The sequence below is a fragment of the Pseudonaja textilis genome, chromosome Z (genome assembly GCF_049901715.1).
Source record: "Pseudonaja textilis isolate UNSWEBS1 chromosome Z, rPseTex1.2, whole genome shotgun sequence".
NCBI classification, from domain to species: domain Eukaryota; kingdom Metazoa; phylum Chordata; class Lepidosauria; order Squamata; family Elapidae; genus Pseudonaja; species Pseudonaja textilis.
The window spans coordinates 28,898,588-28,912,524 of NC_142008.1; the positions used below are offsets into that span (position 1 = coordinate 28,898,588).

At 39.1% G+C, this 13,937-nt stretch overlaps 1 protein-coding gene across 1 annotated transcript in view; it reads left to right on the forward strand.

Moving 5' to 3' along the window:
• The first annotated feature begins 12 nt into the window (after positions 1–12).
• The window catches only part of DYNC1I1 (dynein cytoplasmic 1 intermediate chain 1), a 274,890-nt gene continuing 260,965 nt past the window's right edge, over positions 13–13,937 (forward strand). Inside the window, exon 1 of the mRNA XM_087915831.1 lies at positions 13–178. The gene's annotated coding sequence lies outside the window, so the exon portion shown is untranslated. The remainder of the gene's footprint in view (positions 179–13,937) is intronic.

Genomic DNA, 13,937 nt, shown 5'->3' on the forward strand with positions numbered 1-13,937 from the left:
CCGGACTGGGGGTGAAGGTAAACCGTCAGAAATGGAAGAAGGTAGAGGCTAAGTCACGCCCCCTTGCGATTAACGGTGAGAAAAGGGGCAAAAGGGCCCCCCCCGGAGGGTGAATTTTATTACTTCTGATGACCCAAGCACCTCAGAAGGAGGGAAGAGGAGGTGGAAACGTTAGGAGGTGTGTTTCTGCAGCATCCAATAAGGCCGCGCTATTTTCCAGCCCTTTCCCCGGGTGACAAACGGCATCTTTCGTAAAATTGTTTTACCGTATTTGCCGCCACTCAGAATAGCCCTTCCTTCACCTGCCTTGACAATTCCCCAACCGATGACCGCGCGGGTGATGGGGGTGGGTGGGTGGGGGAGAGAGAAAGGAGTGTGGCTTTTTGTCGGCTTGTCATTGGTTTTTCTAATTTAAGTTCGCTTCTGCGTGGCAACCAATCAGATGGCTTGAATTATCGGTCGTGGAAGCTTGACTTCTGGCGCGACCTGGCTACTGAAACAACTTGGCTCCGTTCCTGGGGGAGGGGGTGGGTTGAGGGTTGTACTGCTTTTTTCCAAGAACGGCGAGAACACCCCCGAGGCGGGAGGCAGTCATGCTTGGGCCTGCCTATGGCAGGGAGCCAGGCCCTGGAGGACGGTTGTTGAACAACAAGTTCCTTTCCAAAAAAATATCTTCTCCAAGGGTCTTCGGCAACATTATCTTTCCCCTTGAAATATTCTATACGCAACGCTAAGGATAGCTAACGTCTGTCAGGGCAAGAATAAAATAAATCCTAAACTCTGATTATTTTCCAACCATTCTCTACTTTCCAAATAGTCTCTTCGTTTCCGTAGTTTTGAGGTTCCTTTGCCTCCCTCCCTCGCCCCAAACTGATTCTTGAAAAGCTTCAAAACAACTTCATGAGGCAATTCAAGACTTTTAAAAGGATGTTAGATAAGCAATGATTTACTGTTATGGGGATTGGGAGACAAAGAAAGACAAAAAAAAATGAATAGCAAGATTGCCTAAACCACTATTTCTCAATCTCACTAATTTAAGGTGGGTGACTCCCAGAATTCCCTGTTGCTACACAGTAGCTGTGGATTTCTGGTTATTAAAATCTACTAATCTTAAAAGTTGTTGAAGTTGAGAGACAGCAAGTCAATATTGTGAAACAGCAAGTTTTAGAAATATCCACAATTCTTGCTCTGTCTGGATGCTAGCAAATAAAATAGCAAGAAAAAGTTTTGTTTCTGCTTTCAGTTGTTGCTCTAGCTATTGTCAACTACAATTTAGGAATAGGTAATGTACAATATATAGTATACTGAGCTGTTATCTAGGAGCTTAGGGTGAGAAAATGAGGTCTATTATTTTCTTGATGAAAGAAGGCTCTATTTTGCCTTATCAATTATCTTTATTTCTGAATTTGTATTTTATGTTACTCTCATAGCATCATAGTCATATAGCATTAGGTCTGCCTTAAATTTAAATCTCACAGACTTTAAGATGTATAAAAGATTTAACAGTAGCCTCATCTTTTAAAAACAAAATAGCATCAGTAATTTTTATTGGCAGAGAAAGTTATTCCATCTTCTTGTTGGGCATGAACTGCAATTCATCATCATCATCATCATCATCTTGGCATTTTCCCCACAGGTGCAGGGTGGGGAAAATGGCTTTTAGGATCAAGAGAGCCATTTGTGTTATCAAATGCAGCATCTGGATCTAATGGGGCATTTTTTTTCATCTCTGCATTTATTCATGAACTACTGTTAATGCAAACAGATATCAGTTTAGATGGATTGTGTTTTTTTAAAAAAAGAAATTACTTTCATGGAATGATCAACTAAATAATCTCACTTATAATGATCAACTAAAATTAATGGCTGGAAAATATAAATTAGCAAGTTCTGGATTTTTTTGATCTTATGGTTTGGTCATATCTAGTTTGGCCAGCTTAGAACATTCCAGTGAAAATTTATACTTAATTGTTTTCCAGCTATGTTGCCATCAATAAGAAGCAATATTTATAATTGGCCTTTAGCATAAACCATTAGAGAAGAAAGTTCATAGCCCAACTTTCTGGTACAGATAAGACTAGGTAGATACAGTGCATAGTTAGAAAATCTATGTCAGCTTATTGATTTAGGACCCATTTTATCTGAAAGTGAAGTTTAGTCGGGGTAGGTTCATAGTGCTGGAACAAAGACTTTTCACTTGGTCTGTGAAATTGCCAGGGCTGTAGTGCCTCTACAACTAAAGTTTAGTAGGCGAAAGGTCAACTTTGGCAGAAGAAACAGTATCCTCCTCTGATTTCACAGAAGAGTCAGCTGTTTGGACTTCCTTCTAAATTAATCCTTACAGACAAGATAGAAAAGGGTATTCACAATTCTTTTGTAAGCTGATTTCTTTTTGAACTTTTCTTTGACTCACGTAATAATTTTTCTTATTGGACTCTTCAAATATTTTTCTAGAACATTCCTTCATTTAGATTTTTTATCAAAACTCCAAATATTCTGAAGTATTTTTTTTCCAGAAGAATTTGTCAGTGTATGCACTTGAACATTTTTGCTGTACATTTTTACTTTAAAAGGAATTCTGAATTCTAGTTCCTATTTGCACTATTATGTATATGAACTCAGACATAACCACATCTATATTAAATGGTATATAATTATTGACAGGAGCATTTGGGATTATAGTCCTCTATATTAAATGTTTCTTTTTTGCATGATTCAAGGCTTGCTCAAATGGGAACTAATTCCACTTAATTACATGGAGTTTCTGTAAAGTCATAGTACAAGTAACCCTCGATTTACAACAGCTCATTTAGTGACTGTTTCAGGTTACAAATCATTGAAAAAAACTGAGTTATGATTGTTTTTTACAGTTATGCTCATTGCAGCATACCCATGGTCACAGTCAGAATTTGGGTGCTTGCAACTGGCTTATATTTATATACAGTTGCCGGGCCCAGGTCATGGAATCACCTTTTGCAACCTTCTGATAAAGTCAGTGGGAAAACCAGATTTTAACTGTGTTACTAACTGAACAACTGTAGTGATTCACTTAACAATTCTGGCAAGAAAGGTTGTAAAATTAGGCAAAATTCACTTAACACATGTCTTGCTTAGCAACAGAATTTTGGGCTCAATTGTGGTCATAAATCAAGGACTATCTGTACATATTGCTCTGTAACAGTTTTAAACACTCAAACCATGTTATTTGCAGTTATTCAATGCGGCTATAAATTTAAATTCAATACCTTGTGTATGCATTTTTCTTAATGTTCTTGTTAGTTGGCTTGTCCATTACTGTGTCCTTTCAGTCAATAACTAAAAGATCTGTTTGAATGCATTTTAGTCATGTTTATATTTTATTCATGCAAGTTCCTGCAACCAATACAACTCCTGTGCAAAGCCCTCACAGATTCATCCTGTATCTACCCATTTGCCAAATACAGGGAATATTTTGACAAAATATTCATATCTAATTGTTGCAACTAATCTGAAATTATTCAGAATATTTCTACAATGGGCTTTGATACCACTCCTACAGAAGCATCACAAATTTGATTTATCCCATTTAGTATTTTACTGAAGAGCCAGTATATTTTATTGTAGCTTAGCTCTTCAGCGTCTTGATCTATTGGAACTCTTAGGGTTGGGAGTAGGTTGCTGAAATGAGAAGGAATAACACTGGGGAAAAGGAGGAAGAGTTGTAACAAGACAGTGGTCAGGTCAAAGAGATCTGAATCCTGGTGAGAACTGTAACTTGTCTATGCATCCCAGACAATGGTCTCCTTAGTTATCACAACAATAAAGGGAGGGTCAACAAAGCACATTCAAATTGCAAGATTCTGATACTATAACCTTATAATATAATGAGTACCAGTATGCATGATTTTAGTTTCCTAGTCTATTCTACTTAGAAATGCTGGCAGTTTTCCATTAGCAGAACCAATCTGTTATTTGTGATGTTCTCCAAGTGTGGTTTTCTTGGTTTTCTGCCTCCTTTCTTACAAGCTGTTGGCTGCCCTAGTTCATTCACACAAAGTTTTAGAACATCTAGTTAATAAGTAACTGTCAACAGAAGAGTCACCAGAACTGGACCAGATAACTTCAATCCTTTGCATTTCATATTTTAGTATATGAGAACTATAATGTAGAGGTAATTCAGAACATTATAAAAATTTACATAAAAAGTACAAATTAACGATTTACCTTCACATAGTAACTTATAAAGTGATATGCTAAAACCTACAAAACAGCACAGCTGATTGAATATTACCTATGCCCGTGGCTTATCTTGAAGCACTTAAAAAAATCCTTCTTTTCCAAAGTTGCTCCTAGTTACTCTGCCATATTTGTATATGGTCCAGTGATTTAATACTATTTGTTTTTTTGTGTTTAAGATCATTTGTAAATAAATTTAATCCTATGAAATTGTCAATTTTCTTTATTTCTTTTAAAAAATAGTATGGCCACCCACTTATTCTCAGTGACTGGGTGCCTTACAAAAATAAAAACCCAATATGATGTGCAAAAATTACAGAAAGTTCATTGAAATTACTGGAAGAATAAGCCTCTTGTCCAGGAATGACAGATTATTCTTACTTTTAATTTAAAGAAAAAGAATATTCTAATTATAATTTGCACTTAATGTTTACAGTATAAACAAATATTTGAAAATGCAATGTTCTTTGATTGAAATATTTCTGAACTCTGTTTACTTGTATGTCTCCAATTCTTATCAGTGAAGGGTTATCAAATGTTACTGTCTCTTTAACACCTTGTTACTTATTGATCACAAGGAAGCATTAAGTGGAATTAGATTGTAAGGATTTACATTGCCTGTTATTTGCTTATGAGATTGGATACTTCCCTTCACTTTTCTTCCCAGACAGATACAGAGCACATGTTCTTGGATTTCCTTCTTGGTAGCATGAAGTTATCTGAGTGCTAGTCTTTGCCTATCCTTACAATATATTTTCTGTTAATAAATTTCCTTTTTGGTATAGTTATAAAAACTACTTTACAAATCATTGCTTAGGTCGGATTGCTTTCTATCCAAAATTAATCCCATACATTATATTGTTTACTAGGCCTGTGTAAAACTTCAGTTCAGAGATTAGATTTGACGTTGATGTGCTTGTCAGAAGAAATATCCATCTGGTTCAATTCCAAGCTGGGAGAAAGAAACATGGTGGCTGATTGGAAAGATGGTTTAATGATGAACAGAACCACCAGTGTTTATGGTTCTGGTGCAGCTGACAAAATGGAGTTAAGAGTGGGTGGGTTTTATACCTTCTTTGGGCTTTGTATTTGAGCTTCCTATTCCTGTGCAAGAACATGTCCTTTAATATTCTATTGGTTGTTGTCAAAATCCTATGGAGTCATGTAGGGGTTATATAAGGGTCATAGCTGGCTCTACAAGCAAAAGAGGAAATGCAAATTCTAAGTGTTTGTCTGAGCTAATCTGGTCAACCTCTGGCTTATTGTTTATCTGCACCCCTGGTTTGAAGTTTGGACTGCTCTGGGATGGTGCAATGAAAAGGCTTGTGTTCTTTTTTTTAAAGTTTTTTATTTTAACAACAAACAAAACAACATAAGACATACCACATAAAACATAAAAAACATCATCCTTCTTCATAAATTTACAAACAGTGTATCGGTTGGTTTACCATTTTTTTTGAAAAGTCTTGTGTTCTGAAAGGGTGTTGGGCAATACCTATAGTGGCTGAATGGCTTTTGTCCTGTGTTGGATATTGGATGACAGGCTGCTTCTAATCCTAACATTCTGCCTTTGTTCAAACTTTGCTGCAGGGGGTTTCAAAATATCCTGTCTTGAATGGATTTCTGCCTGCAGTGTTTGCTTTGCTTATGAATAGAGCTATCTAGATACTTGTTTTCCTCTTTCAATAAGCTCTTTATCTCTCAAGTGTTGGCATCTGCTATGGGATATTAAGAAAGACTTGGAGGCTGCTTCTTGCTTCTAAAAACATGTTTCTCCATTTCTCTTTTAGGGAAATATGCCTTTTTAAATATGTCCCAAAATATTTCATTCTTCTAAGAGGGATGGCTTCCCACATGCTTCTAAAAACATGTTTCTCCATTTCTCCTTTAGGGAAATATAATATTCTGCCTTTTTTAAATATGTCCCAAAATATTTTATTCTTCTAAGAGGGATGGCTTCCCACGTACTCAAATCTTTCATTGGTTTGCCAGACTGTTGGAGGATGTCAGTATGTCATGACTGAAGGCAGAACAAGAAGCAATGGATGGAAATTAAGCAAGGACAGAACCAACCTAGAACTAAGGAAAAATTTCCTGTCAGCGAGAACAATTAATCAGTGGAATAACAAGAATTATATTCACTATGTCACCTTTTGCATTGAGACCATTATGAAACATGATAGAATATTGGGAATTTATCAACAGATTTGAGTAGTATGAACATGGCTTCAATTAATTATTACTTTGGCAAACATTCCACATGTAAATACTTTCAAATTCATTCTTTTTAAAAATAATATTCCAATCATTCTGATCTTTCAGTTTCTGATAAGTCTTCTGTTATTCTCTATGCTACATTTATTAATGGTAGAATCATTTTGTTTTAGTACATTCTGAACCCATTAGATGATCAAGTGTCCTTTCAACTAATTTGGGAAGAATCTTATGCCAAACTCAGTAGACGTCACTGGACTGATTATTATGTGCTTGGTGGCTAATATTAGATCACTCTCACTCAACAGCTTGATTGGAGTTTTAAAAAAAGTGATGCATGCCTTTTGACTAATCTTCTCTCCACAAAACACTTTTTCTGAATGTGGAAATTATGTGCCAAATTAATAGGTCGTACAATTGAGTTCAATATTCTAAGTAAGATAGTTATTAAATGAAATTTGCCCCTTTCTTACCATAGTTGTGAAGTGAATAACTGGAGTTGTTGACTTAGTAACATAGTTATTAAGTAGATCTGACTTCCCATTGACTTTGCTTATCAGAATGTCACAAAAGGTTATCCGATTCTGGGACACTGCAGCTGTCATAAATATGAGTCAGTTGCCAAGCATCTGAATTTTGATCATGTAACCCACAGGGAGACTGCAACGGTCAGAAGTGTGAAAAATAGTCATAATTCATTTTTTTCAGTGCTGTTGTAACTTTGAACAGTCACTAAATGAATTATTGTACAATGAGTATTACCTAAAATGACAGTCCATAATTATATTTGTATTGTTTAGGATGCATGGTTTTCTTCAAAGATTTGCTGTATATGTTTCTTGCCTAACAGATTATGGACATCATTAATAATTCCCAGAATTTGTGGCCTGTGGTCTGAATGCCTTGCTATTTTCTTCCTGGTATTTTTCTTGCTCTTTTTCCACTGTCCTTGTTTTTATTGTAAGTTGTTTGGAATGTAATATACATGCTTATAATGGCTCTCTTGGCTTTTGGTAAGGTAAGAAATAATAATAGAAGGATAACATACGCATAATCAAGTCTGTTATGAAGCTTAAGGAATGAGAACAACTTTAACAACATCTTCCACAAAGATTAGTGTCTAAACTTCTTGGCCTTTCTTATTCAATCTAACTTTGGATTATGGATTTCCTGTCTGGCCAATCACAGAAGGTCGGATTAGGTAATCATACCTCTTCAGCCCTTATTCTTAATACTGGTACACCACAGGGTTGCGTGTTGAGTCACTTACTTTATACACTTTATGTGCATGACTGCATTCCCACTCACGCTAGTAATACTATTACTAAATTTGCAGATGATAGAACAGTGGTAGGACTTATCTCCGGGGGGCGGGGATGAGTCTGCCTACCAAGATGACATGGACAGGTTGCTTTTGTGGTGTGGAGACAACTTGGTCCTCAATACCAATAAGACCAAGGAGCTTATAGTGGACTAAAAAAGGAACAGATCAGACATCCAGCCCTTGCTTATCAATGGAGACCTAGTGGAGCAAGTGGCCAGTTTTAAGTTTCTGGGTGTTACCATAAAAGAGGTCCTGGCCTGGGATGCTCACATTGCAGCACTGACCAAAAGGGCCCAGCAGAGATTATACTACCTGAGACTTCTCAGAAAACAACAACTGAATGAAAAACTGCTGGTGACCTTCTACCACTGCACATAGAGAGTATCTTATTGCACCTCTGTATGGTTTGCCAATTGCACAGTGGCAGATAGGAAAGCACTCCAGAGGGTTAATGTCATTGCACAGAAGATCATTGATTGCCCTCTCCCCTCTTTGGAAGAGCTTTATAGCTCCTGCTGCCATAAGAAAGTTCAAAACATTTTCAAAGATCCATCTCATCCTGGGAACCCTTTTTCTGAACTATTACCATCTGGCAGATGGTATAGAATAATAAAAAGAAAGACAAATAGGCTGAAAAACAGCTTCTATCCCAGGGCAGTAGTTCTTTTGAATTCTGCTGTATAGTGCAGTGTTGGTGTGGTGTCGGGGGTTTTCGGTTCAATGTGTAAAGGGTGAAGGATGTGTATTTGTGTTTATTTTCATGGTCATGGTCATGATTTGCACTGAAGATGGTGTTTGATTTTGATGTACGAGGTGCAATGATAATAAAGCAAGCTATAACTATATAACAAAGAAAGTAAATACATAAAATGTAGAAGTGGAAGTTTTAAGGTTAATTGCCCTATAATAAAAGTAAGTTTAAAAAAATGCAACTCTTAGATTTCAACATATTAAGGAAATATTCCTCAGCTATGTCTGCTGATTGCTTTGGTGCTCAGTTTGACCCAAATCTGCAAATTTAACACAATGGTTAGTTTTTATTTATATTGTATGCTTGCTTCTTATCTCTGCATATGTGTACATTTTAATGCTTCAGCTTTATATACATAAATTTAGCTTTTTATCCATACAGCAATATACATACATACTTATGTCCAGTAACATTTTTCCACAGAAACAAAAGCAATCACCAGTTGCTTTCCTGTCCTAGAAAATTGGGATGGTGTACAGACAGTGAGGTGCTGCAGTGCCTTCCCAACTATCTACACTAAAACATTCCAACCCAGACAGAATTTTCTTAAACTAGGTTGAAATTGAAGCAGCATCAGCACAGCTGATGAAGCTGAGAAGCAGCTTAAGGTACATTGCAGAGATGTTGTTAATTAGAGAGCACAGTTATCTTCTTTTTAAAGTGCACCCATTTCCAGATATAATTTTGCCTTATTCTCTCTCCTGGTGTACTAATCCTGATGGCAAGTTATTTTTATTATGTTCAAATTACAAGCTAATTAACTTTATGGATGTTTATATATTATTTGGGATCTTGAGCAATTTGAATACGTCACATCTGAATCAAATCATCTGATACACATTAAAAGAGATAAATCGGCATCCCACAATACATGCCTTCTACAACAATTCATTTGAATAATTTTCAATTTCTTCTACAATTTTACCTCCCCCCTCTTTTATTTGTAATGTGCTTCAAATACACACACACACACACACACACACACACACACACACACACACACACACACACACACACACATATATATATATATATATATATATGGATCTTTGGTTGTTCGGGTTTTCTCCGCGTAAGATTCAAGTATCTAGGCAACGTTTCGATGAAGTCTCATTCATCATCTTCAGGCTTCTGTCTCCGGCTCTGTGCTTCTCAGAGTAATGGAGATTGCAGCTGCTTCCTCCTTTTAACTGCCGGTGGGGGTGGGACTTGATTGGGTGGGGGCTTGGCTGTGTTCTGATTGGGTGGGGGTGTGTTCTCATTGGTAGGGGTTTGGCTGTGTTCTGATTGGTTGGGGGTTAGCCGTGTTCTGATTGGTTGGAGGCGTGTTCTGTTCAGGTGGGGGCTTGGTTGTGCTCAGGTTAGTCTTAGTTGCTGGGGATTTGAGCTGGAGAGTTGTGATCTTGCTGTTTGGCTTCTAGTTCGTGGTCCTGCTGCATCTTCATAGTGGGTGTCGGTTTGCTTCATGTATGGCTCAGAGGGGTTTGAAGTGGGTAGTGATGCAGCTGCAGTGCAGCTTCTGGTCCATGGTCGCTTCTCATTTTCTGAATGGGTGGGAATCTGTTTTCTACATGGAAGTGTGGTGGTGGCATCTTGTGTGGCTCTCATGGGTGTGGGTCCGGTGTCCTTCTTCATGTTAGTTACTCGTCTGTTCATGAGGGCGGGTTTCCAAATGGCTGGAAGGCGGGAGGTGTCATCTCGTTTGTTCATGCTGTGTGGGCGTTTTTCATCTCTATGGCTTCTCTGATTATTCTGCTGTTGAAGTGTTCGGTTTTGGCGATAGTTCTGGTATTTTTAAAATCAATTTCATGTCCTGTGGCTTTGAGGTGTTGGACCAGGGAAGAGGTCGTTTCTTCTTTTTGATTGAGTTCTTATGTTCTTCAATGCGTGCACTTATTCTTCTGTTAGTTTGTCCAATGTATGTGGTAGGGCAGGCAGTGCAGGGGATTTCGTATACTCCTTGGTTTTCTAATTCGATTTTGTCTTTGGGGTTTCTTAGGATGGTGGATATTTTTCTGTTTGTGCAGAATGCTGTTTTGATGTTGTGTTTTTGGAGGATCTTGCTAATTTTGTCTGTAGTGCCTTTTATATATGGGAGGAGGGCTTTGCCGTTTTCTTGTTCTCTGTCTTGGATTTTGGTTGGGGTTTCTTTTGGATTAGGTGGGTAATCTTCTTTCTTTGGAATCCATTGGCTGTAAGTACGTTGGTGAGAGTGTGTAGTTCGGTTTTTTGGTGTTGTTCATCGGCTAAGCATTTTGTTCTGGAGATGAGTGTCTTGGCTACGGAATTGATCTGTGCTGGGTGGTGGTGTGAGAGTGCATGTAGATAGCGGTTAGTATGTGTTTTCTTCTGGTAGATGGTGTGTCCTAGGGAGCCATTGGATCTTTTGTATACCAAGACATCTAGGAAGGGAAGTTGATTGTTGGCTTCTGTTTCCATGGTGAATTGTATTTTGGGGTGTAGGCTGTTGAGGTATGTGAGGAAGTTGTTCAGTTTTTCTTTCCCGTGTGGCCAGATTATGAAGGTGTCATCTACGTATCTGAGCCAGAGTTTGGGTTTGTGGTCGTATTTTTCTAGAGCTTGTGTTTCAAAGTGTTCCATGTAGAGGTTTGCGATGACAGGTGAGAGGGGTGATCCCATGGGTGCTCCTTCTATTTGTTTGTATTTTTGTCCATTGTAGGTGAAGTAAGTATTGGATAGGCAGTGGTTGGTTAGATCTAGGATGTGCTTGGGGGTTGTATTTGTTTTGGATGGCTGTCAAGGCTTCTTTTATTGGCACTTGGGTGAAGAGGATATGACATCAAGCTTACTAGTAGGTCGCTAGGTTGTAAGTTTTGTTTCTTTATGATCTCGATGAACTGGAATGAGTTTCTTACGTGTGAGTTGATGGATTCTGCATAGGGTTGTAGTTGTTTGGCAAGAAATTTGGCCAGGTTTTGTAGAGGTGAGCCTATGGAGCTGACTATTGGTCTGAGTGGGGTTCCTTCTTTGTGTATTTTGGGGAGACCATAAAGCTTGGGGCATCTGGATGATTTTTCTCTGGGTATGATTCCTTGCTGGATTTCTTCACTGATGGGGGAGGCTTTTATTTTGGATTTGGTAGTTTTTTCTAGGTAGGTGGTGGGGTCTGTCTTTAGGGGTTTGTATGTGGGGTCTTGGAGTAGGTTGGTTAACTTGGTTTGGTAGTCAGATGTGTTCATTACCACTGTCGCGTGCCCTTGTCTGCTGGTAGGATTATTATGCTGGTGTCTTCTTTCAGGTTAAGTAGTGCAGTTTGTTCTTCTTGGATAAGTTGCTTTTGGGTGATTTGCTAGTGCAGAGGATGTTGGTGATTTCGAGTCTGATTTTGTTAGCATCATCAGGGTTGGTTTTGGTCAGGCTGGTTTCAACTCCGCATATGATGGTTTCTGTGGGGATGTGTTTGGGAGCGACAGCAAAGTTGAATCCTTTTGAAAGGATCTTGGTTTCAGCTTCAGTGAGGATCTTGTCTGAGATGTTGTGCACTGTTTGTTTCATGTGTGGCTGTGGGGGGAGGAGTTGGTTTCTGGCGTTGTTGTAGTTTCCTGAGTTTGTTGGTGTGTGTGTCTGTCTTGAGGATGGTCTGTGTTTCGGCTCTCCAGACAGCGAGTTGTTTGGATTTGTCCCAAAGTAGAGGGTGAATCTTGTTGCTGAGTCTGAGGTGGAGTGTGAGGAGATCTTTGTTGATTTGGTCTAGGAGAAACCTTTTTGTGTGAAGTTCATTTCTAATTAGGGCCAGTTCTGTTCTTTTAAGGATGCGTTTGGTGGCTGCTGTGTTGGTGTGGAATTTCAATTGGAAGCTTGTGGGAATTAAATTTTGATCTCGGCAGTTGCATAGGAATGCAAGGTCACATAAAATGGAGGCTCTTTGGACTTCAAGTTTTTCATAAGTCCTGGTCAGATGATGGGTTTCCTCCCGTAGAGGTGCAATATTTGTTTTCTGAGGTTCTCATGGGTATTTGTATGTGGATCTTTGGTTGTTCAGGTTTTCTCCCGCGTAAGATTCAAGTATCTAGGCAACGTTTTGATGAAGTCTCATTCATCATCTTCAGGCTTCTGTCTCCGGCTCTGTGCTTCTCAGAGTAATGGAGATTGCAGCTGCTTCCTCCTTTTAACTGCCAGTGGGGTGGGACTTGATTGGGTGGGGGCTTGGCTGTGTTCTGATTGGGTGGGGTGTGTTCTCATTGGTAGGGGGTTTGGCTGTGTTCTGATTGGTTGGGGGTTAGCCGTGTTCTGATTGGTTGGAGGCGTGTTCTGTTCAGGTGGGGCTTGGTTGTGCTCAGGTTAGTCTTAGTTGCTGGGGATTTGAGCTGGTGAGCTGTGATCTTGCTGTTTGGCTTCGAGTTCGTGGTCGTGCTGCATCTTCATAGTGGGTGTCGGTTTGCTTCATGTATGGCTCGGTGGGGTTTGAAGTGGGTAGTGATGCAGCTGCAGTGCAGCTTCTGGTCCATGGTCATGTCTCATCTTCTGAGTGGGTATGAGTCTGTTTTCTACATGGAAGTGTGGTGGTGGCATCTTGTGTGGCTCTCATGGGTGTGGGTCTGGTGTCCTTCTTCATGTTAGGTACTTGTCTGTTCATGAGGGCGGGTTTCCAAATGGCTGGAAGGCGGGAGGTGTCATCTCGTTTGTTCATGCTGTATGGGCGTTTTTCTATCTCTATGGCTTCTCTGATTATTCTGCTGTTGAAGTGTTCGGTTTTGGCGATGGTTCTGGTATTTTTAAAATCAATTTCATGTCCTGTGGCTTTGAGGTGTTGGACCAGGGAAGAGGTCGTTTCTTCTTTTTTGATTGAGTTCTTATGTTCTTCAATGCGTGCATTTATTCTTCTGTTAGTTTGTCCAATGTATGTGGCAGGGCAGGCAGTGCAGGGGATTTCGTATACTCCTTGGTTTTCTAATTCGATTTTGTCTTTGGGGTTTCTTAGGATGGTGGATATTTTTCTGTTTGTGCAGAATGCTGTTTTAATGTTGTGTTTTTGGAGGATCTTGCTAATTTTGTCTGTAGTGCCTTTTATATATGGGAGGAAGGCTTTGCCGTTTTCTTGTTCTCTGTCTTGGATTTTGGTTGGGGTTTCTTTTTGGATTAGGTGGGTAATCTTGTGTCTTTGGAATCCATTGGCTGTAAGTACGTTGGTGAGTTCGGTTTTTTGGTGTTGTTCATCAGCTAAGCATTTTGTTCTGGAGATGAGTGTTTTGGCTACGGAATTGATCTGTGCTGGGTGGTGGTGTGAGAGTGCATGTAGATAGCGGTTTGTATGTGTTTTCTGCTGGTAGATGGTGTGTCCTAGGGAGCCATTGGATCTTTTGTATACCAAGACATCTAGGAAGGGAAGTTGATTGTTGGCTTCTGTTTCCATGGTGAATTGTATTTTGGGGTGTAGGCTGTTGAGGTGTGTGAGGAAGTTGTTCAGTTTTT